Raw genomic sequence first — 24777 nt, 5'->3', positions numbered from 1 at the left:
AAGCTTGGCCTCTAGCGATGCTTTTGTGAGGCTCAGGGTAGCCTTCAGTTTCTCATGCTGCTTTGCGGGGACATACTGGGTAATCAGACGTTCCTGCAGCACCTGTATTTCTTTAACAGCCTGCAGATTGTCTTCCTGCAGAGTTCGCTGCTTCTCCTTGGCCATCTGGAGGTGCATACGCAGACCTTGCAGTTGGTTCTGCAGTCGGTGCTCTGCTTCAAACCTCTCACCTTCCAAAAGTCTATTTATTTATTTAAGCTCGTGCAGCCTTTCATTCTTTTCCTTAACGTAGTCTGTCAAATGAAAAATTTCTTCTTCCAGTTCTAAGTTTTCTCTTTTTAATCTTAAATGTTCTCCTTTTTCAGTGTCTGTACTATTCAGGGCCTCCTTGCAGTCCTCCTTCCATTTATGCACATCTGCTTTGAGAATGACAGTCTCCTGGCGTGAGACTTCCTTCTCTAGGTTGAGGATCTGAAGCTCCTTCTGAGAGACTTTGAGATCTGTATTAAGATTGAAAATAGTTTCTTTAGAAATGTCCAGCTCCTCAGTGAGACTGTGTAGTTCCTTTCTGGATGCTTCCAGGTCTGTGCGACAGCTGTTGGTCTCATAATGTGAGGCATCCAGTGCTCTGCGGAGTGTCTGAACCTCTTTCTGAGATACGTCCACCTCTGTCCGGACACTGTTGACCTCCTCTTGTGAGGCATTCAGCTCTACGTGAAGAGTGTGAACCTCTTGCTGAAAGACTGTCATCTGCTTCAGTGCCTCCTCATACTTCCGCTTCAGCTTAGCCATCATTTTATCAGATTGGCTCTGCTTTTCATCCATGGCGGAAATAGTAGCATTTGCAGTATCTAGCTCAGTCTTGAGATCGTCCAATTCTGTCCTGGCCAAAGAGTAAATTGTGAGCACATCTTTCTGTAGCTTCACGTTATTTTTCTGTAGCTCTGTGTAACCATCTTTCTTTTGTTTCAATTGTTCGTGGAGTATATCACAGTCATGCCTGGCATTTTTCAGGGCATCTTCAGGGTTGGTCAAGGGATGGACACTCACTGGTTCTGGCTCCGCTTCAGCCAAATAATGTGGTTTTCTGCTTGAGTTCAGTCTCAACTTTGGGTATTATGGCATTAACTCTTCACACTTTGGGATACCTTTTACACAGGTCAGCAATTCCTTTTTCCCAAGTAGGACAATTTTACCCTCAGCACTTGTTTACTGAAAATTCCCCTGCTTAAGCACAGTCTTGCATCAATTTTCACACTTTTCTGCATAAACTCCAATCACAGCAGGTAGTCCTATGCGGTGTGGCGGCCTTTATTTGCAGAATCAGTACCGCTCGCGTGTCACCATCTGTATTCACTGCTTCAGCGAAACATTTGAAAACAACAAACGCCTATCCCTTTTAAGGACTAACTTACTTCTTGAACCCTGACTATAGCTGGAAGGAAAAAACCCTATTTCAATTACCATATTACACTTTATTTGTGATAGGCAAATAAGGTTTACCTGCTTCAGCACGGTCTCTCTCTCCTCTTGGAATCGGGGAAAAGAGTCCATCTGTGGTTTTGTTAGTTTTAGTGCAGTAGATTTCCTGCCTGGGTGTGTCCCTTTACTCTGGTCTCTGCTGCATGAGTTTTTGTTTATGTTGCTCAGGCTGTTTGTAGGCAAAAAGCTCAAAAAAAAAATTCACATGCAAACTCCGGGCCCCTTTTAACTTCAAGGACCACCTCTCATCCCACTTCTGACGACCATATGTAGGAGGAACGCGCACAGGGTTATGCAAAGGAGACTTGTTGTGGTGAAATTAAATAAGGCTTTTATTGCGCCTGTTTCCTTAACATCAGAAAACCATCCAAACAAGGGGTCAAACTGTCAGGACGAGCTCACCACAAACGAGGCGGGACCGCGGTGCTGAGGTGGGATAGGATAAAACACCACCCACAGCCACGAGGGCACGTCTTGAGTGTAGAGTGGTCTGGGAGTCCGCGTCGGGGCAGGAGAGGTTCGGATGGTCGAGGGTACTAATAGCCAAGTCCGGGGTTAGGGAGAGGAACGTAATCGTTTACCGTTTGCTGGGTTCGGGGTGCTAGAGGTGCGGAGAGTCGTATAGCCGTATGCCAAGTTCGGGATACCAGAGGTGCGGGTCGTCATAGAGGAAGCCGGTTTGGTACACGAGGAAGACTGCAAAACAAGACAGGACAAGACAGGACTAGGGAGGCAGAGAGTGATGAGAACAACTGGTTCTATGCTCAGCCGACGAGTTAATGAAGCTGCAGGGTATATATAGGCAAGAGGGTCCAATGGCCAAGTAGCAAGGTGGGGGTGTGTGAATGGGCCAGACTGAGGCAGGGATAGGTCCAGAGGAACTCCTGGAGGAGGGACTAGATGAACGGTACATTTGATTGAAGCATTATGAAGGTAAGATATGCCTTTAAGAGGCTGGTGCTCCTCCATGTGGGCGCGCCCCCGTGTGGCCGTACTTGCGGGCGCGTGACCGGGCACACGCCCAGGACCGACACTAGAAGGAGAGCGCTGGCGTGCGCGCGCGTGTCTAGGCATGATGGCGATCAGCGTCCTGGAGGAAGGATCGCTGCGAGGCGCAGTAGAGCCCAGTGGAACCGCAGGTAAGTGGGGAGCACGCCGAGGGCGGCGTGACTCCCAGGTCGTTACACAAACAAAGCTTCTATTCACTTGGGAGTATTTCTAGCGAAAACTATGCAGTCCACAACTCCCTTTAGATAAGCATGTCTCCCAGCCCCAAACATATATCTCGATATGAGCAGATATACCAAAAGTCTTATAAAGGAAAGTCTTATCTGATTCTGGGTTGCTGCCTTTTTCCTCAGGTTGTTAGCATTCAGGTTTAGAGGTGTTTCCCCTGTGTCTTGCAAGCAGCTCTGCTGTTTCTTCTGGCAGGGCTCAAGACATCTGTCCCCATGGTCAGTCTCACAAGTTGTGAGACTCAGGAACAATCTCACTTCCTGTCTCAAAGACAGACTTTTCTAAGAACCTAATCAGGCAGGTGGTGTTGGTTAATTGACTACCAGCAGTTAACCACCACACTGCTGGATTAGAGGCACATTTCCTGAACGGAACAACTCCCCTATTACAAGCACACATGAGATATCTATAAGGTATACTAATATCTAGATTAGATTAGAAGTGTGAGCAATAGAGTTCAAAAATATGCTGTGATAGTTTTGCAACACCTCATCTGGTTCAGCACACACTAATAGAACTGCAACCCAAAAACACAAAGGTTGTGGGTTCTAATCCTGTTGAGTCAGACACCAGTACCTGATTCCTTACAAGGTGCCTCAGACTTGTTGAATCGATATAGGTCTTATGGAAATAATTTTAGGATTTCCCAATCTCACTCCTGCAAAAGCTATTTTTCAGTGATGCGAATTCCGGATTTCTAAGAATTTGGAATCAAAATCCGATGCTGGATTCCAGGAAATTTGTCTGTAGTGGATTCAATGGTGAATTCTGCACTGTACGGTTGGATTTTTTTAGTGCCCAATCAACTTTGGACGCTTTTGTGTGGATCAAATTTTTGTAAAACTAGTGACGAGAATATGCGGAATTGATTCCATCTGTTTCGCCTATCTATAATTATTACTGCATTGTTATGACTTAGGTGATATTAAAATTTAAATAACTCCACTGCAATATAGGAGTCTTATGGGAGTTTGTAATAAGAGTTATTACAAACATAGCAGAAAAAAACAAGCTCCTTAGATGCCCGAGGCTACCAATGTACAGTATGCCACATATGTCCTTACTTTACACTACCTACCCCTCTTAGCTACCTAAGAGTCTAAAAAGGCGTTGCATGGCAATGCTTCACTAAACACAAAGGCAAAAAGGTGGTTAACTCCAACCACCCTCCCACGGGAGTGCTATCCACCCTCCCCACAGTACTTAACACAAACACATGTCCCCTCTTCCACCTCATTTACAGTATAGAATTGGTTAACAGGCCAATTAACCCAAGGTAACTGTTGCAGGGACAATGCAACAATACATGGCTTATCTGAATAGGCTTGTTTATTCAGCCGCAAAACATAGAACACAAAAAGAGCTTCCTTCAGCATAGGTGTAAAGTAACAAAAAAAATCTTAACTTGGAACAGTGCAGCTAAATAGTCTATAACAGGGGTTTGCCCTTTTCCCAGAAATGCGGTTCAAGCCCAAGAAAATCACTAACAACAAGGGTAAGTGTAAAATGCCCTGTTTTCCTATAGATTACTCCAGCATAACAGAACTCAGCATTCTAGTCTTGTCACACAAAAGAAACATTTATTTTGAAGATAATTACTTATATATAAAAATAGTAAAAATGGCGATGACGTTCCAAATAGTTTAGGATATTGTCATTAATGATTGCATATTTTCCCTAATCTTTCTATTGAATATTGATGTTGTTAAATCCTGATCCTCATGTCTACAGATCTTAACACTTCTCTCAGCTTCATCAAGGTGGTATTAAGATGTGTTGCTTCGCCTGTCTCTCAGCTAGCACTACTGGATATTTATACAGACAAAACTACCCAGTCAGCAATCTTAAAGCTTTCATCATAGCCTCTTCTCTCAGCTAGGACCTACAATTATCAATAATCACTCAGTGTCAACCTAAACAGGGCAGTTCAAGCAACATAAAACCATTGTTTAACCTTTGTTTCTATTCTGGTTCTTAGAATAGGGAACCACACCTCTTTTATTTAAAATACTTCACATGTAACTGAATCTAGGAAGATTTGACATTATAAGTTCTAGGAGGAACTTCAGAGCTCATTCCAGTGTTAAAATAAACATATCTCCTTCTCTGTAAGACATATTTTCAACAATTGTCCTGCAATCATCATCCATATGCTTGAATTTTAGAGAGAAAGACAATTTCTTACAGTAAGTGTCCCACTGTAACAGACCTTGTTGCAGACTTGTCTCCCTCCAGCATTTCAGAATGTGCTTCTGCAGTTCAGACAGAAACCAGAAACAAGTGGGAGCTCTGGGTTCATAAATACCCTTAATGAGGAAGATGGGACCTGGCTAATTAACCCAGCCTTTTCTAAAACTGGGATTAACAAGGCCACTGGTGGACTCCTGACCTATACATAGGTCTCCTAGGCATAGTGTTGGGATTGTCAATTCACCCATTCACATTCCTCCTCTGTTTGTGTGTGGCTGGGGTCATTCATGGCTGAAGCATGACAACCCACCCCAACTAAAGAGAGGAAACAGCTTTTGTGTTTAACTTCTTGGGCTTGTGCTGAATCTTAAACAAGAATGGTTGGAGGGCCATATACCACCTGGTCAGTCTAGCATTGAAGTTCTTCATTGAATTGAACAATTTTAGTGGTGTGATCTGCCACCAGGGTAAAATGGACTTGCGCCAGGTAGTGCCTCAAGGCTCAAATGCCCACTTCCTTGCGAGGCATTCCTTTTCAATCACAGAGTCCTTTTTTCACTCTGGAACAATTTCCTACCCAGGAAAAGGATTGTTTTTTCTACCTCCTCAAACTGTTGTTGAACTACCCCCGTCCTATCTCTGATGCATCTGTCTGTATGAGAAAAGACATATTAAAATCTGGGCATCTAAGGATAGAACCCTCTAATATACACCGTTTTACCTCCTTGAAGGCTCTGGCACTCTCTAGAGCAGGGGTGCGCAAACTTGGGGGGCGCAACATTTTCTAGGGGGGATTGCAGCTCTTACAGAGGCCCAACGCTCTTCCCCACAAACTTAAATAAAATTCCGGGGGAGCACGCAATGCCTCTGTACATCTCTTTTTCTTCAAAGTCCAGGGGGAGCATGGGATATAATCAGCAAGAGAAAAACATAAAACAACATCTAAGTGCAGGTGTTTTCATCAAAATGGTAATAAGCTGTTGTCTTGACTCATACTGTATGTTTTGCCTACTTACAGTGTAGACAATGGTTTATACGCAAATCCAAAACTATGGCAAATGTTGTGGGTTGTATACACTCAGAAGAAATGCACCTCAAAGTAAAAGAAACATCAAAACATAGCACAAATCAGTAGAAAATGAAATGTTATGTTTGTAAAAATATAAGAGCCATACTCACACTCTGTATAGTCAATAAAAGCAGTTCACAATATTAAGAACATCGTGAGTGACCAATCCGCTCACCGCCTCCAATCCTTCTGTGACGCCGATGTTAGGACCATCTCCCCCAGCTGTTAGAGTCTCTGCTTGTATCTCCGTGAGCTCTGTGAGCTCCGTCACATCACTTCCGGTTCGGTCAGACACCACTTCCGGTTTTCGTCGTGTTGACTATGACGCATCTGTTAGTTCTCTGTGACCTCAAACACTCTCACTCAACGTGTTTCACCACAGGATTGGCTTCATCAGGAATATGACGCCCCTCCCCCCACCCCTCACCAACACAATTCTATCTTATATAGGAGAATCAATAGGCTGATAATTAAAAAAATATATTTATTTATAACAAATGTGTTGTGAATAATAGGCATTTAGTAACATGATAGAGCAACACACAGGAGAAAAAAGACACAATAGATAACAGAACTACTAATATAACTAATCTAGAGATAGAAAACTCATGGCAAAAGGATTAAGCCAATTAGCCCTTGTTCATATAGGTATATATTAAGACACTTTATAATTCAGTTTGTCATTCTAGAACAGTGAGAATCGAGGCAATTGCAGGCAAAGGGAAAGACTATAATTGAATGAACAATACCTAAAAAGATAAAGGATTCATTCTATGAAAACAAATACATGATATGTTTCCCTAAGTGATATATACATATAATAAGTACAATATAATCAGACACTCAGTATCTAACCTCAGCCAAATGAACAAGACCTATATCTGATCTCAATAGTGAAACATCTTTCTCAAACTATATTAATCAACAAGTGAAAATCACAAGTTCCATAGGTCTAAGAGGTCACATTGTGCAAAGGTTTAATGTAATTAAACAGGAACAATACTGTACCAAGATATATGTTCATGATACTAATAATATAAAAAATGATAGCATAATAAAAATATAAATAATAAAAAAGGATGAGAAACCAATTTTGATTATACGTTTATGGATATAAGAAGGATCCCAATTCTGAGAGACAATTAACCAGTTTGGTTCAGATATTGGTCATTGTCATTTGGTAACAGAGAACAATTTTTAACATTAGCACATATCATAACAGAAATTCACTCAATAGTCTTACATATAATACTGAGTGTAACTTGGGTAGAAAATACAAAATACGGAATACAGAATACAATAGATGATGCCGTTGGAGCAAGTGAATGAGGAGAAAAAGGAGAGAAAAACACAGTCATTAGATGTATATAGTAGATATGTTAATTCATAACTTATATGGCCTAATGTATTTATTGTCTATATGCATCAAATCCATAACTAAATGTATAGTTATGACATTGTTTAAATACCTAAAGTACATGTAAAAGGCCAACATTCAATAGTATATTATTCGTAACCTGTGGCATGAGACATCAGTCTCAGGATAGAAAAGGATCAATATCTATTTCCATATTAAGACCGTTTGGAATTTGGGTCTGTAATCTGTGGATCCAGATGGTCTCTGCGACTTAATTCCACATTCCTATCTCCTCCCCTCCAATGTTGCATGACATGTTCAATAGGTGTACATTTTAGCCCCTTAGAATCACCTTATTTATTTATTTATAAAATGTTTTACTAGGAAGAAATACGTTGAGAGTTACCTCTCGTTTTCAAGTATGTCCTGGGCAGAGTTAAGATGACAAATAATACATGGTTACAATACATAGTTACAAAAGTGAACAGGGAATACATAATATATAAGACATTGCTTGCACAGTTAGAGATAATATATATTATAGGCGTATGTAACAGTTACAGACCAGATAAAAATGTGAGACAGCTTTAGTTTTTGAAAGAACTGGTGGTGGCTGTGAGAGTCTCCGGTAGATTGTTCCAGTTTTGGGGTGCACAGTAAGAGAAGGAGGAGCGGCCAGATACTTTGTTGAACCTTGGGACCATGAATAGTCGTTTGGAGTCAGATCTCAGATTATATGAGATGCATGTGGTAGGGGTGAGGAGCTTTTTCAGGTAAACCTTCACGTGAGTCAAAAATAGCTAGACACACTGTGCGTAATTACTTGTCTTTTGATGTTACTCAAGTGTTCTAATATCCGAATTCTCACTGGTCGTGTCGTCTTGCCTACATATTGTAAATGGCATGGACATTCTAACATGTAAATTACGCGATCAGATTTACATGTTATATGTGAATTGATATCGAACATTTCTTTGGTCACGTTAGACTTGAAGTTTTGTTTTTCCTGTGCTTTAAAGTGTCTGAATGTATACCTATTTGAACAAAGGCTAATTGGCTTATGCATTTTGCCATGAGTTTTCTAACTCTAGATTGGTTATATTAGAAGTTCTGTTATCCATTATGTCTTTATTCTCCTGTGTGTTTCTCTATCATGTTACTTAGTGCCTATTACTCACAGCACATTTTTTATAAATATGTTCGTTTTTTTAATTGTCAGCCTATTGATACCCCTATATAAGATAGAACTGTGTGTGTGTGTGTGGGGGGGGGGGGGGTGTAATACTCCTGATGAAGCCAATCCTGTGGCAAAACGCGGTTAACGGGATTGTTTGAGGTCACAGAGCATTCACAGAGGAGTATTAGCCAACAAGCCGAAAACCAGAAGTGACATCCGACCGTACTGTAAGTGACGTGACGGAGCTCACAGAGATACCTGGAGAGAATCCAACAGCTGGGGGAGATGGTCCTAATATCGGTGTCGCAGAAGGATCAGAGGTAGTGAGCTGATCACTCACGATGTCCTTAATATTGTGAAATGCTTTTATTGTATTGACTGTACAGAGTGTGAGCATGGCTCTTATATTTTTACAAACGTAAAATTTTATTTTCTACTGATTGCGCTATGTTTTGCTGTTTCTTCTACTTTGAGGTGCATCTCTTCTGAGTGTATACAACCCACAACATTTGCCACAATTTTGGATTTGCGTATAAACCATTGTCTACACTGTATGTAGGAACAACATATGAGCCAAGACAACAGCTTATTACCATTTTGATGAAAACACCTGCACTTAGATGATGTTTTAGGTTTTTCTCTTGCTGATTATATCCCATTCTCCCCCTGGAATTTGAAGAACATTGCAGCCTTTCTTGGACCAGTACAGACTACCAGTGGGTTTGAGGAGTGGAGTTACAGCTTTTTATATTTAATCACTATATGCACTATTTATCTATTATTTTTATTCACTATTTTAATATAGGGAGTGTTATTTGCACAAAAAATCATTTCACTTAAACAAGCTGTAGGAGTGCCTTGTATTCATTTTCTTGTATCATTCTGTACATCTCTTACCTGCTCTCTGGTAGCTTCTGACAACGTGTTGTCATGACACCGCGGGGTCAAATGGCAATGCGTTGCCATGACAATGTGATGTCACATGACATTGTGACGACAAATGATGCCGTGGATGCTATAGAAAAGGTAAGGGGGGAGGGCACAAGTAAGGGGGGAGAGCAGGCAGGGGGGCAAAAAGAAAAAGGTTTGTGCACCAGTGATCTAGAGCATACCACTTGTGTAGGGTCACATTATTTTGTGAGGTCTGTTAAGGGTGCCGTAATTTCAGGGTAATTAGGGATGAACCACCAATAGTACCCTTCTAAGTCCAACAGAGAGCACACCTGTGCTTTTGTTCGGTGGTCAGAACTTCTTTCAGGGCAGATACCTTATTGGTCAGTGGCCTTACTTTCCACATTCCCCCACATAATCGAAGTATTTTGTTTCAATGTTACCTGTCACATTTATTAGGGTTGTGAGCCCTGCCTCTCTAAAGACCTAATGACAGCTTTTAGCCTGCATAGATGGTCCTGTCAGTGTTTACTGTAGATGAAAATGTTATCCAGGTATGCTGTGGCATAAGCACCTTATCTACAGTATAAGTCTCTGGAAAGTGGTTGGGGCTCCATGCAGACCAAATGGCATTGTCACTAATTGGTATACTCCCATTGGAGTGGTGAATGTGGTTTTGCATTTTGAATCCTCCTCCTCTAAAAGAGCCTTATGGCTTTCAGGCAACCTGTAAGAATGAGAGTGCACTTTCACACCAGGTTCTGTCTCTTTCACATGCAAAACTAAATGTATCTGCCCTTGGAAATCAGAAAAACATCCCTGAATTGGTTAAATAACTCTAACAAGTCCCCTTTCTGTTCAGTGGTTAACTGGCATCCCAAAGGGGTTTGATTGTCCCCATAAGTGTGCTCCTGTTGAGTATGAGGACCCAGATTAATTTCCTCTGCCAGCGGGTGGATGAAGAGAGAAGCAGCAAAGGATGAAGAGGAGCACAGCAGCGATTCCCAGCGATTTCCAGCTAGTGTAGCGCCAAAAAATGAGGGTAACTCCAGATGGGGATAAGTTATAAAATGGTAATTTATTGGTCAGTAGAAAACAGGAACAATGGTAGGAACGCACCTACGCGTTTAGTCCGTAAATGACTTTCTCAAGGTGTGTGAAGAGAGAACTCTGCACCTTCCAGGGTTTCAGTAAGTTTACATGGTAAATGTGTTTCCCCTTCTTGGACCCAAATTAGGAGATCCCATAATCCATGTCACCAGTGCGGCGGAGTACTTAAAATGGGCCCTGTCATCTTGTTGTTTGCTCTCACAACCAGGTAATAGTAACATAACATGGTCCTTAGGTTAAAACACCATTATACGAGCATTTTGGTTATAATGTCTCTCTTGATAGTCTCACGCTAATCTAAGATTCTCCATTGCAAAATGGCCAACAATGTCTAGGTAATTCCTAAGGTCTAACTCATATTGAAGGATATTATTAGAAGGGGACCGCTGTTCCTCCCATGTCTTCTGTAGGAGGTTTAGGACACCCCATGGTTGGCGGCCATATAGGAGATTAAATGGAGAGAACCCAGTGGAGGCCTAGGGAACTTCCTGCACTGCAAATAACAGAAAGGGGAGAAGCTCATCCCAAGTACTCTTTTCAGAGTCTACAAATTTCCTTAACATAATTTTTAGAGTTCAGTTAAACCTTTCCACCAATGTGGCAGTCTGTGGATGGTGACGATGTCCGAACTGACTCACTACTAGTAACTTTAAGACGTCCTGCATTATTTTAGCCATAAAATACTTCCCTTGGCCTGTCAGTATAACTTGGGATGTCCGAGCAGTGAGAACAGCTCCAACAACTTGATAGCTACCTGCCTAGTGGTTGCTGTGCTTAGGGGTTATGCCTCAGGGTACCTTGTTGCATAGTCGAATATCACCCGAATAGATAGTTACGTACATTTTCGCGTGCTTGGAGCCACGCTAGGCAGTTGGAGCCAGGACAGACAATGGGGAAGGTAGGCTCTGAGTGTCAGTGGCACTCAGACTAGGCCAGAGAATCCCCTTAGGTCCCAGATAGTCCCCAATCACGTGTAGCTTGTGGTTACTTCAGGGATGGCCCTTAGATAGGGACACTCCCCAATTTAACTGTAGTGTCAGGGACACAGTGAAGACGCCGTGCGGTGATCGCGGCCTGTGGTTTGGGACCAGACCACTGCGGTGTTGTCAAAGACTCTTAAAGGTGAGACCCTCCTACCAGAGTCCACCCAACGCTAAGACGGACGCCATCATGGAGGCCCACGTCACTGGATCAGATGGATCCTTGTTGCTAAGTTGGCCGCACTGAGTACTGGAGTACTCGGGAGGTACCTCAACAAAGTGCACCAACAGTTCACGGGATAGCACTTTTCCCCACACTTTTGGGTGGGCTGGATATTGGGAAAGGGACATCAGGGTATTGGTGTCTTGCTCCCGATGTACTTTGGGACACTCACTGGTGGTACTGGGCGGTGTGTTCACTATACTGTGTGGTTGTGTTATGTTATATGAGCTGTCAGTAAAGGTTGTTATTATATACCGTGTGTATTTACTATTACTATTGGTTCCTGTGAGGGGCTCCTCCCACTACGCTGGGATCCCTCCCAGGTGGAGGCACTGCACCGAGATGATAATTATACCACCCCAGGCTCCCCGTGGCGGAGGCGTGGTCCCTCTGTGACCAAGCCAAAAGGTAACGGCAGCACCAGTAGTCTCTCTATTTAGGGGGAAAGAGGGCTACACAAGAAATACATTTGCCACAATTTTGGAACTGCTCATATATAGACCTGCCACACTGTGAGTACAAATAGAAAAAGACCTCCCACTCGTCTGATGAAATGTGATGATCTGGGTGCACTATGGTGATGCAAGCATAACAATTAATAGGCACCCCTCCTAAGAGATAGGATGGGAAGATAGAACGAAAATAGCATGCACTCACAGATCTAATATGTTGAAATGATAACAGTAGGAACTCAGTGGTGCATTTAGATGTGGTGAGGATGTGGTGCATAGAAGTGAACCCCCTAAGACTAAATGTAATGTAATTTGTTGGATTTAAAATAACTTTAATGGCCAAAAAACTATACACAGAGTTCCTTGGTGTGATGACGTCAGTGGGCTGGTCTCCTCCCAACATACGTTTCGCTGTAACGGAGCCTTATCAAGGAGATGCTGCCCCCTTGCTGAGGTGAGTTTATATAGCCCTAATTTAGAGGCGTGAGTGTGCACAGCTGGCAAATTAACCCTCTGTGGTGCGCTACAGATGCATAGAAGTCGGGGCTTGTCTGTGCTAACCATATTGTCTAATGATGTGGCGTACAGTAGTATGGTAACACTGCTGGTGATTAGAAAGAATTGGCTGTAATAATAAAGATCATTAAGGATGGCACCCTGAACTACTGTAGTTCTTAGTTGAAGAATGTACTGCAAAAAGTATTGTGACTGATGTATACCCAGTTGTAATAATGGTATTCCCGTTAAAGGTGTACACTTGGCTAAAAGCCTGCTGTGTTTAAATTTAGAAGCATAGAGGGCATAGCGGTACCACTGGCCATTTGTATAATTCATGTACTAGTTAGCAGATATACTGCAGTAATGTAGTAACTGAAGTGTGCCCAGTTGGTATTAGAAATCTGGTAAAAGACAATACTAGGTTCATGCTGTATGGATGCTTAATAGCATGAATGAGTCATGTACTGTAGATGTTACATAGAATTGTTTACCCACAGTATTGGGTGTCTAAAACACTACTCCTAGCACACAGGTCGCTAAATAAATGGTGATAATTGAAATCCTTCGTTGAGGCCCTTGGGGTGCAGTGTCTGGAGTCTATAAATCAACTTAGTTTCGCATTGAACTAAGCGTTTGTCCCAGTCCCCTCGCCTGGGGCCCAGAGACAGATGGTCAATTCCCGTGAGTACTTTAATGTTACCTCATGGGCTTCATTAATGTGCTATGCCACTGGGGTGTCAAGCTTATTTTGTACGGACCCAGCATGTGCAAGAATTATTTTCTTAAACTCCTGTCGCGTCTTCCCAACATACTTCTTTCCACATTGACAGGTAATTAGATAAATTACACCTACTGTTAGGCAGTTGATAAAATGTTCGATGCAGAATTTTTTGCTGTTATTCTAATTTTGGAAGTGTTTGATGGGTTCTAGCTGAGGGCAGGCCTTACATCTACCACATTGGTAGGATCCCTTGGGTTTGGCCAGTAGCCACGTTTGTTTCTTAAAGCTTAAGGTGACTGTGTACCAAGGTGTCTTTAAAGTTGTGGGCTCTCCTGCTTTCCATGATGGGTCTTATTTTTAGGACCTCTTGGAGGTTTCTGTCATTGAGCAAGATGGGCCAATACTTCTAGATGGATGTCATGGATCCTATCCCACTGTGAGTAGGCAGCACATAAGAGACAAGAAATTCTGATTCTCCATAATATCAAGACACCTACACTTAGATATTTTTTTTATTTTTTTGGTTGAGTTCCTCCCATGCTCCACCTCATTTTCGAAGATATGTTTCAGCATTTTGGGATCAGTCAAGATAATCACTACTAGAGGGTCTGAGCAGGGGGATACAATTTATTAATTTATTGTTTGGCACACGTCACTGTTATTGATTTCTCACTTATTAATATACATAGAATCACTATTTTTGTCATTCTTATTCACCTTATATTATCACAAAGTTTTTTTGGGAGTGACTATTTTAATTTACCTTTCTGTTTGAATACATGGTTTCAACATTTTATTTGATATTTTGATGTGATTTTATTTAAAGCATAGTGGCACATAGCGATATATACTGTATATTGTATACATTGTTATTATTTAATAAAATTCAATACATTGCAAATGTACTTTAACTATTTTCTAGTATAATAGAATAACACAGTTTGTTTGCGTCGTTTACATTGGAGCCATGGCTTATTTGTCCACACTACTGACTATAGTTTGCATACAGTACAATAGGAAAAGCCACCCCACTCCTCCACTTTGCTTCTATCAAGCAGCAAACTCTGTCCCAGACTAAATTCCAGAGGTCAGAAACAAAGCATTCTTTTCACTAATTCACTAAAGGATGTACAAGGAAATTGGGACAAAGTGTTAAGTATTTGAGATAAGCGGAGGAAGCTGCAGAACTGCTTGGACTATGAAATATTTACTGTTCTGTCTAATTATACAGCACTGTCTAACACTGACAGAGTAACATTCAGATACATTAAGTTTACTGGCTATCACTGTTATACGGTGATAGAGTAACATTCAAATACATTTACTTTACTGTCTAACACTATTATATGGTGATAGGCTCACATATCTCTAACTGTGCATGCTATGTCTTGTATATAATGTGTAGCAGGGTCCCCCTCACCCTCGCTGCTGCGGGGGCTCCCGGCAGCATCGGAGGCAGGGTGCCGCCATCTTGGTTGTGTCGCGGAGGTTCGCACATGCGCAGTAGCGATGCATTGGCCATTTTGGTAAAGGAGAAGTGGCAGAAGAGGCACTCCGTAGAGCAGGGACGGCCCACAGTCGCGCATGCGCAGTTACGGTGATGCAGCAGCCATTACAGGGTTGCGCAGGCTCAACGGAGAGTAGCGGCGGCATTACAGATCGCGCACGTGGCCCCAATAGGAAAGAGGGCCATGGAGGACTACAGCCCCCAGAATGCTTAGAGGCAGACAAGCCACCTGACATCAGGGATCCAATAGGGCTTACAGCTTTCCCTGAGATGAAAGATACATTGTTGTGTGCTGCAGTGAGGGTCAGGGAGACAGAGGGGGAAGGAAGGGGGCAGAGAGCTACGAGCTTCTGCCCTAGGCCAGAATTACCCCGGGCTAGAGTTGAGGCCCTAACTCCCCACTAGTGAGGGTGGGTGGTCATAGGGACTGCCCTTAGGTAAGGACCCTGTGCCTTCAGCTGTGTGATAGGCAAGGACAGAGTTACAGTGCCTGCTGTAGTTCATTAGTGCAGGGAGAGAGAGAGAGATCCTGTGCAGTTCTTAAGTGCAGGGAGAGAGAAAGATCCTGTGCAGTTCCTTAGTGCAGGGATCAGTGATAGTGTTTGCTGTATGTTCCTGTATGCTGTGTTGCTGATCCAGAGACTGTCCTTACAGTGGGATGTCCGGCTGGACCCCATCTCACGCGGAGGTACAGATCAGCGCTGGACCAAGCGGCGCCGGTAGACCCTTTGTGAAGACACCCAGGTGCCGGAGCACCTGGACAGGTATTTACAGCCTTTCACACGTGCACCAACTTTACCTTGCTCCTCACATGTGACAGGTCTGTTTCAACACTTGGGTGGGCTTGGACTCTCTGGACACGGGGTTGGGAAGGGGGTGTAAGGGTATAGCCCAGTTAGGGGCTGTGACAGGGTAAACAAAAGCCACCAGTTATATGTCTGCAGTGCAGCACTGACTAGGTTAACTTCAGCTGGGAACCTCAGGATAATTAGTTGGATCCAAGTTGCCTAATCAAGGTGTGTTAAAACCCAGGCTGTAGACAGATGGAGGCTGTTGATGAGAGAGGAGTAAGCTGCTAAAGTAATTCCTGAAAACAAGGTCTGAGTAGCAAAGTAGTGAAACTGTGTACTGTCTGTCCCCTGCATAGAAAAAGGGTATCTGCATATATATAAACTGTCTGCTAAAGAGAAACTGTTTTGTTCGGTTTGCTGAAGGAAAAGCCATTTTCGTTTGTTGCTGAAAAAGAGCTATTTTTGTTTTGTGTGCTGTCTATTTTTCAAGGCAAAATAATACAGCCTTGTCAAGAAACCCACGTGTGTAGTTGCATGTACCCTGCAACATATGGTGTCAGAAGTGGGATGGATTTTGAAAGGCCCCTGCAGTTAAAGGGCCATACATACACATAAGAATGAAAAAAATGGAAGAATTTTTTAAAGAGTTTTTGTGCGAGCGGACCAGACAGCAGGGACAGTAAATGCAGGAGCAGGCCCGGTTGCAAGCAGAGAGAGATGAAAGACTTTTGCAGCAGCAAACCCAGCTCCTAACCCAGCAGCAGGCAGCACAGGAGGAGCGAATGGCCAAGCTGCTGACCCAATTCCAGGGGTCTGCCAGTCCAGAACTTGCAAGCAGACCCCCGATACAGAAAAATGGCTCCGAACGAGAATCCAGAGGCTTTTTTACTGACTTTTGAAAGAGTCGCCGAAGCTCAGGGCTGGGCTACAGATCGCTGGGCAACTGCTTTGGCCCCACTCCTCATAGGAGAAGCCCAGGCCTCATATCAGGGTCTCCCAGCAGATCAGGCAATGGACTACCGCCAAGTAAAAGCCGCCATACTGGAACACTTAGGTCAGACCCCAGAGACCTACCGTCAGCAGTTCCGGAACATGAAGTACACCGCTAAGATGAGACCCCGGGTCCTCGCTCAGCGATTATTGGACTTATGTATGCGCTGGATACAACCCGAGGAGTGCACTAAGGAGGCAATTCTTGAGCAGGTGGCTTTGGAACAATTTCTACAAATAATACCCCCTTCCGCACGCTCGTGGGTAAAACGCCACGCTGCTGAAACCCTAGCTTTGGCGGTCTGACTCGTGGAGAACTTCCTTGGGGCTGAGCAGCAGGAGAGTGTCCTGGACCCGACTCCACCGGCACTTGCGGACGCCCAAAGAGGGAGGTCGGATCAATGGGGAACCTACGGCCCGTCACGGAACCGCCAAGTCCAAAGGAAGGAGCAGTCGTTCCAGCAAGGACGGGGTCCAAATGCTGGTGCCCGCAGAGACCCTCATCTCCTTCCAGATGTCGGCTCGTCGCAAAATGAGAGGAACTTCTGAGGATGTCGCCCACAGGACCCACCAGATGCCTGGTCTCCAGTAACCGGTCCAGCGGAGCGCTATCCACAGCCCCCTTCTGCGAGGGAACCCTCTCCATGTTCTGCCTGCGGAGAACAAGGCCACCGGTATGTGGACTGTCCACTGATGGATTGTTCATTCAGCAGAACCGTCGCCTCGGCTTTTACTGGGGGAAATTACAAGCCCTGGCTACTTCCAGCCCTGATTGGGGGAAAAACCGTCCAGGCCCTTGTAGATTCGGGCTCTGGGAAAACTCTGGTCCTCCAGGAACTGTTACCGCCCAACGTGTGTTCTTTTGACTCCCCATGGAGCATAGAATGTATACACGGCGATGTAAAACGCTATCCGACGGCCAAAATCCGGCTACAGGTAAAAGGTCAGGAGGCTTACCTCGAAGTAGGAGTCGCTCCTTGGCTCCCTGCCCCCGTTGTGCTCCGTCGGGACTGGCCTTTCTTTTCGGACCTAATGGCCCTAGTCCTTCATGAGGAGCCTCCTTCTAGGGCTCAGGAGAACCCTGGCAAACTGTTGCCCTTCTCGGCAGACCTTTTTCCCAGTAGACACCGGGTTCAAAAGACTCGGACACAAAGATGCTTGGACAAACAGGACTGGTTGCAGAAATCTGGGTCTCAAGGTGACCATTCTAGTAGTCAGAGGTCACAAGTGATGGCTGGGGATGGCCAAAGGGAGGGGAATATGGGCCCTGGAGATTTACCAGACCAGTATCTCCCTGACTTTCGCCAGAAGCAAAGGGAAGACCCAGTCCTTGCTAGACAGTATGACAAGGTGGTGAAAATTGATGAACAGATTTTAGATGCACAGGGGGTGATAGTATTCCCCCATTTTGAACTATCAAATGATATCCTATATAGGGTGAATAGGCAGACACAAACAGGGGAGGTCACCAGACAGATATTGGTTCCCAAGGCGTTTGTTAAATCTGTGTTCACTCTAGCCCATACTGTCCCTTGGGGTGGTCACCTGGGCAGGGATAAAACATTGGACCGTATTTCATCCCGATTCTATTGGCCAGGGATGCATAGTGATATTGCTAAGCTATATGCAGCATGTCCGGAGTGCCATCTAACTAGTCCAAAAGGACAAAAAACAGCCCCTTTGGTTCCTCTACCCTTGGTGTCAGTTGCCTTTGAGAGGATTGGGGTAGACTTGGTAGGACCTCTAGAACCTTCTGCGAAAGGACACAGGTTTATCCTTGTAATAGTTGATTTTGCGACAAGATATCCTGAGGCATTCCCCCTGAGAACAGCAACGGCGAAGCAAGTAGCCAACAAGTTGTTGGAACTGTTCTCACGGGTTGGACTTCCCCAGGTTATGTTGACAGACCAAGGTACAAATTTCATGGCTAAACTGATGCAGGATGTCTTAAAGTTACTAGAGATCAAGTCTGTTCGGACATCGGTCTACCATCCACAGACTGACGGATTGGTGGAAAGATTTAACCGAACTCTAAAGGGGATGCTGAGGAAATTTGTAGATTCAGAGAAGAGAGCCTGGGATGAACTTCTCCCTTTTCTGCTGTTTGCTGTGCGGGAAGTTCCCCAGGCCTCCACGGGATTCTCTCCATTTGAATTGCTCTATGGCCGCCAACCCCGGGGTATCCTAGACCTCCTAAAGGAGCCCTGGGAGGAACAGCAGTCCCCTTCTAAGATTACCCTGCAATATGTACTAGACCTTAGGAAGCGCCTAGATGTGGTCGGCCATTTTGCCAGGGAGAATCTTAGATCAGCCCAGGACAGTCAGGAGAGACATTACAATCAGAATGCTCGCATGAGAGTGTTTCACCCAGGAGACCAGGTGATGTTATTGTTACCCAGTTGTGAGAGTAATCTCCTGGCCAAATGGCAGGGCCCATTCGAAGTACTCTGCCATACGGGTGATGTGGATTATGAGATCGCTCAACCAGGATCCAGGAAGGGTAAACAAATTTACCATGTGAACTTGCTGAAACCCTGGAAGATGCAGCAGTCTCTATTCAGGAGGAAACGGACTTGGGTCCTCAGCCTCCACGGGAGAACATCGTGAGTGACGATAAAATCCCAATGGGTAAACAGTTGTCCTCTGAACAAAAAGGGGACTTGTTAGCAATAATTACTCAATTCCAGGATGTTTTTTCTGACTTACCAGGACAAACTAACTTAATTTCCCATGCAATCGAGACAGCACCTGGGGTAAAAGTACGTTCCCGTCCTAATAGGTTGCCTGAAAGTCGTAGGGCTCTGGTAGAGAAGGAGGTACAAGAAATGTTACACTTAGGAGTGATTGAGGAATCATGCAGTGAGTGATGTAGTCCACTAATTATGGTCCCTAAACCCGATGGGAAGGAAAGGTTTTGTGTGGACCCTTGAAAGGTTAATGCGGTATCCAAGTTTGACGCATATCCGATGCCAAGGGTGGACGAATTAATTGACGCCCTTGGTAACGCGGAATATATATCCACGTTGGACTTGACAAAAGGATACTGGCAAATACCCTTAGAGGAAAAGTCCAAATGCAATCAGCCTTTGCCATTCCCATGGGTTTATACCAGTTTGTGACAATGCCATTTGGACTGCATGGAGCCCTAGCCACATTTCAGAGACTCATGGATAAGATACTGAGGCCCCATAGGACTTATGCCGCAGCATACCTAGATGACATTGTCATTTATAGTAAACACTGGCGGGCCCATCTAAATAGCTGAAAGCGGTCCTCAAATCTCTAAGAGAGGCAGGACTCACAGCCAACCCTAAGAAATGTGCCTTGGGTAAAGCGGAAACCAAATACTTAGGGTATGCAGTGGGAGGTGGAAAAGTAAGGCCACTAGCCGACAAGGTAGCTGCCCTGAAAGATGTTCCGACCCCCCAAACAAAAACACAGGTACGCTCTCTGCTGGGTTTAGCAGGGTACAACCGGTGGTTCATCCCCAACTATTCGGAAGTGGCAGCCCCTTTAACGGACCTCACAAAAAAGTGTGCCCCTACACAAGTGGTGTGGTCAAGGGATTGTCAGAGAGACATTGAGGACATAAAAAGGTGTCTATCAGAGGGTCCCATCCTTAGAAGCCCAGACTTCAACAGCCCTTTTATAGTGCAAACAAATGCATCAGAGATAGGGCTAGGGGCAGTGTTGTCACAACAGTTTGAGGGAGTTGAACATCCTATCCTTTTCCTGAGTAGGAAATTGTTCCCAAGGGAAAAAAACTACTCAGTGATTGAGAAAGAGTGCCTCGCAGTAAAGTGGGCAATCGAGGCTTTGAGGCATTACCTGGCAGGAGTCCATTTTACTTTGGTGACGGATCATGCTCCACTGAAGTGGTTAAATAGCATGAAGGATTCCATGCTAGATTGACTAGGTGGTATATGGCCCTCCAACCCTTCTCATTTGAGATTCAGCATAGGCCGGGAAAAGAGAACGCAAATGCTGACTTCTTTTCTAGAGAAGGGGTGGATGGTCGGGCTTCAGCCGTGCGTAGCCCCAGCCACACACTAACAGGGGACGAATGTGACAGGGTAAACAAAAGCCACCAGTTATATGCCTGGAAAACCTATGTCTAGTCTGCAGTGCAACACTGACTAGGTTAACTTCAGCTGGGAACCTCAGGATAATTAGTTGGATACCAGCTGCCTAATCAAGGTGTGTTAAACCCCAGGCTGTAGACAGATGGAGGCTGTTGATGAGAGAGGAGTAAGCTGCTAAAGTGATTCCTGAAAACAAGGTCTGAGTAACAAAGTAGTGAAACTGTGAACTGTCTGTCCCCTGCATAGAAAAAGGGTATCTGCATATATATAAACTGTCTGCTAAAGAGAAACTGTTTTGTTTGGTTTGCTGAAGGAAAAGCCATTTTCGTTTATTGCTGAAAAAGAGCTATTTTTGTTTTGTGTGCTGTCTATTTTTCAAGGCAAAAAAAAACAGCCTTGTCAAGAAACCCACGTGTGTAGTTGCATGTACCCTGCAACAGGGGCTAAGAAGGTTATGGCCCAGTTAGGGGCAAGGTTATAGCTGCCAGCTAGTGACAGAGGGTGGCCTATATACTGTTGTGTATTGCTGATGTATGTGTTATGTTATATTCTGCATATAGTAAAGACCGTTGCTATTTTACATCCAGTGTATGTGTTCATTTGAATGTGTCCTGCGAGGAACAACTCCCGCTCTGCTGTGAGCCATCGCAGGTCGAGGCGCTGCACCATATTGGCGGAGGCTCAGGCCTCCTGTGAGCCTAACAGGTAAAGCACCATACTGGGTAATACATATAGATCCCCTCACATGCACCCTATCTGCGATTGGGGGGGGGGGGAATATGGGTTACAAATGTAAACCCTGTTAACTTATGTAACTTTATTTGTAACCATGTATTATTTGTCATCTCAACTCTATGCCCAGGACATACTTGAAAACGAGAGGTAACTCAATGTATTACTTCCTGGTAAAACATTTTATAAATAAATTATACAGTACATGGAAAGCGCAACATTTACATATTGTATATTACATTTAATGTTCTGTCTAATTAAATGAATAATTAATTAAACTGATACACAGGGACTTACCTTCAAATAAAATTATGGGTCCTGGTGACTGTCTCAAGATTGCAACCTAAACATGAACCTTCAATGGATGCTTGGACCAAGGTTTCAGGCTAAAGTCTTATTTTTCCAGAAAGCCATAGTGGCAAATCTTTCCAGGGTGACTTATGTCTCATCAGCAAATATAACATCATCAAACCTTTCTCCACTCTCAATTCATGCACATGCTTGGTCGACTCTTTTGATCTTGTTGGCCTACCTTTATCAAGAGAAACACTCTGCAATTACTGGACAAGAAAGAATGGGTTACATTAATACTACAGTACTGTCTCTTTGTGCTTCAATACTGTTCGGTATGGTTTGCCTAACATAGACAAATACTGTATAGCATACCCAGAAATGTGATTATACTGTACTTTAACTACTGTAACTGTAATAAACATGCTATACTGTATCTAGAGACATGATACTTTTAAGAAACACACTATATTTGTACAGTAAAGCACTTTATGTGACATGTCTATAGGTCCAGCCCAAATTGTGCTCTCACACACTGTAATATCATGATTCTTCTGCAGAACATCCATAACTTCTGCAGCGGACTGCTCATCACCCACCACCCCCCTTGCCAACCTCACCATGGATGCAGCAGTGCCCAATCAAGTCCTACCAGTACCCGCCCACCTCGCACTTGATCAAGCTCGGTCAGACGCTGTTGAAACTATTTAGTGGTTGTTAAACACCTGTCCCAATGCAGCAATACAGAGACAGAGTGGAAACCAAGTAATACCTGACTATGAAGAAAATGGAGAGGATGTAAAGGGACATGGCAGGACTCTATTTTATCCTATGCTCACAGCAGCAAGAGGGAGATAGACATCTGGAAGCACCGTCACCACACCTGGAAGCTCGCTCTCCAACACTGGGGACATACTTCCCATGCCCTGATCCCTCTCCAACACCGGAGGCATCCTGCCCACCTCCTGTGCCCCCGTGCTATACCCTGATTTTATAGAACATTCTAAATGAGGAGGAAAGTTTGGCTACGAGACCCCCGGACGGAGGGAGAGACCTGCATGAAAGCATTCTCCCATGGCAGAAACCCATGCCTGCTTTCCAAAGCACACATGTGGCACCACAGAGGCGAAGAGAACTGGTCATCCATGGAATTCCAGTAGGTGACATGCCGCTTTCCGTTATACTGATAGAAACTCTGTCCAGATTTGAGAACAACTGCGGAGGACTACCTAGTCGATATGCCCTGCTAATTTTGAAGCACCATGTCAGTTTTGTTCTGTATTTCCAGTGGTGCCAACATGTTAACTATGATGTCTTGAGGGAGAAGAAGGTGATTTCCACCAATTTGAGTGGAGCCATTGTGCACAAAGTAAAGAAGCAGTTTAAAATTACTTCTGTACATTAAAATCCATCAAAGACACCATAAATGCCCTTTTGCAGCATCAGAGAGCTCATGGTTTGGGTGCTCAGGGCAAGGAACATGACTATCTCTACTAAATAAAAAAAGTTTCTACTAAAAAGGCTTTTTTTCGCCATTTTTCCGCAAAAAACACCTTCCCGATTCAGTAAGCGCCGAATAGTGGCCAAAATCGGCTATTTTTGTTCCCGATAAAAACTTTATCGGCATCCGGGTGCAGATAAGCCACTTTTCGGCACTTTTTAAATTCGGCTGAATTCTAGTAGCCCCGATCAGCTTTTTGCTGCTGATCGGCACTCTAGAATTGAGAATTTAACGCCAATTCGTCCCGCCAACTAAAGTTGGCAAGTTGGTGGTGGAGAAGCATCGGCAAGGTCGACACTTAGAAAAAAATCAGGCCTTTTTCCTGACTGGGATTGATGCCGGGGGTCTCCGGAGCTGATAACCATTAATATCAGACCGAAGCTCCCCGGCATGAATCCGAGGCAGGAAAAATGCATTTAAAGCCACTTCATTACCTTAGCGGTTAATCGCAAAGGCAATGAAGGGGTTAACCAGCCGTGCCAGGTTTATTGTGGGTAGTGCGGGTGGAGGGGGTATTTGGCCCATGGTGGTTGTTTAGGGCTTGTGGGGGGGTTGCGGGTGCACTTAAACCCTTCACGACCATAGCGGTTAATACCGCTACGGTCATGAAGGGGTTAAGCCCTCCCGCTACCCACCCGCAAGCCCTAAACAAACCACCGTTGGGGCTAATACCCACTTCGGCCACCCCCGCTACCCACAATAAAAAAAAATACACACACAACAGCCCCACACTAAATAAATATATAAATAAATAAATAAATATATATATATATATATATATATATATATATATATATATATATATATATATATATATATATATATATATATATATTACACCAACAACCCCTATACCCCCCTAACATACACATATATGCACATCAATGATACTATAGGCCGGCGGGGGCCCTCGGGTGTTCCCCACAGGCCTGCAGTACCAATTCGGTGCACCCCTAAAAAAATTACAACACATAAATACACCAACCTTAACACATACAGTATTGTAATGTGCAAAATTAATATTATCCACATATGAATAATAGTGAATTTGTCCATTAAAAATACATAAAGAACAATAAATACAATAAATACATATTGCACTCACCCATGTCCAGCTGCCATGATGAAGGCCATCCTCATCTTCATCACCGTCCATGCCCCCTCTAATGCTGCAAAACATAAACAAGAATAAAAACAGCCAATGTAATGTCCCCTAACCCCTTAATCACCATAGTGATTTTTAACCGCTACAGTTATTAAGGGGTTAACCTACCCTCACCCACCACTCGGGAGGCCTACATACCCTCCCCCACTACCCCCCCACCCCGTGAGGCCTAACCACCCAATCCCAATACCCATCCGGGTGGCCTAACCATATACCCTTGGGACCAATACCCCCTTCCCCCACCCACAGTACCCACAATAAAAACAATACACAGCCCCACAATAAACATCATTATATTTATTAAATACATAACCCACCCCCTGTGCCTCCCC

The sequence above is a fragment of the Ascaphus truei genome, chromosome 2, assembly GCF_040206685.1.
Source record: "Ascaphus truei isolate aAscTru1 chromosome 2, aAscTru1.hap1, whole genome shotgun sequence".
NCBI lineage: Eukaryota > Metazoa > Chordata > Amphibia > Anura > Ascaphidae > Ascaphus > Ascaphus truei.
Note: the sequence above shows the minus strand (reverse complement) of the source record.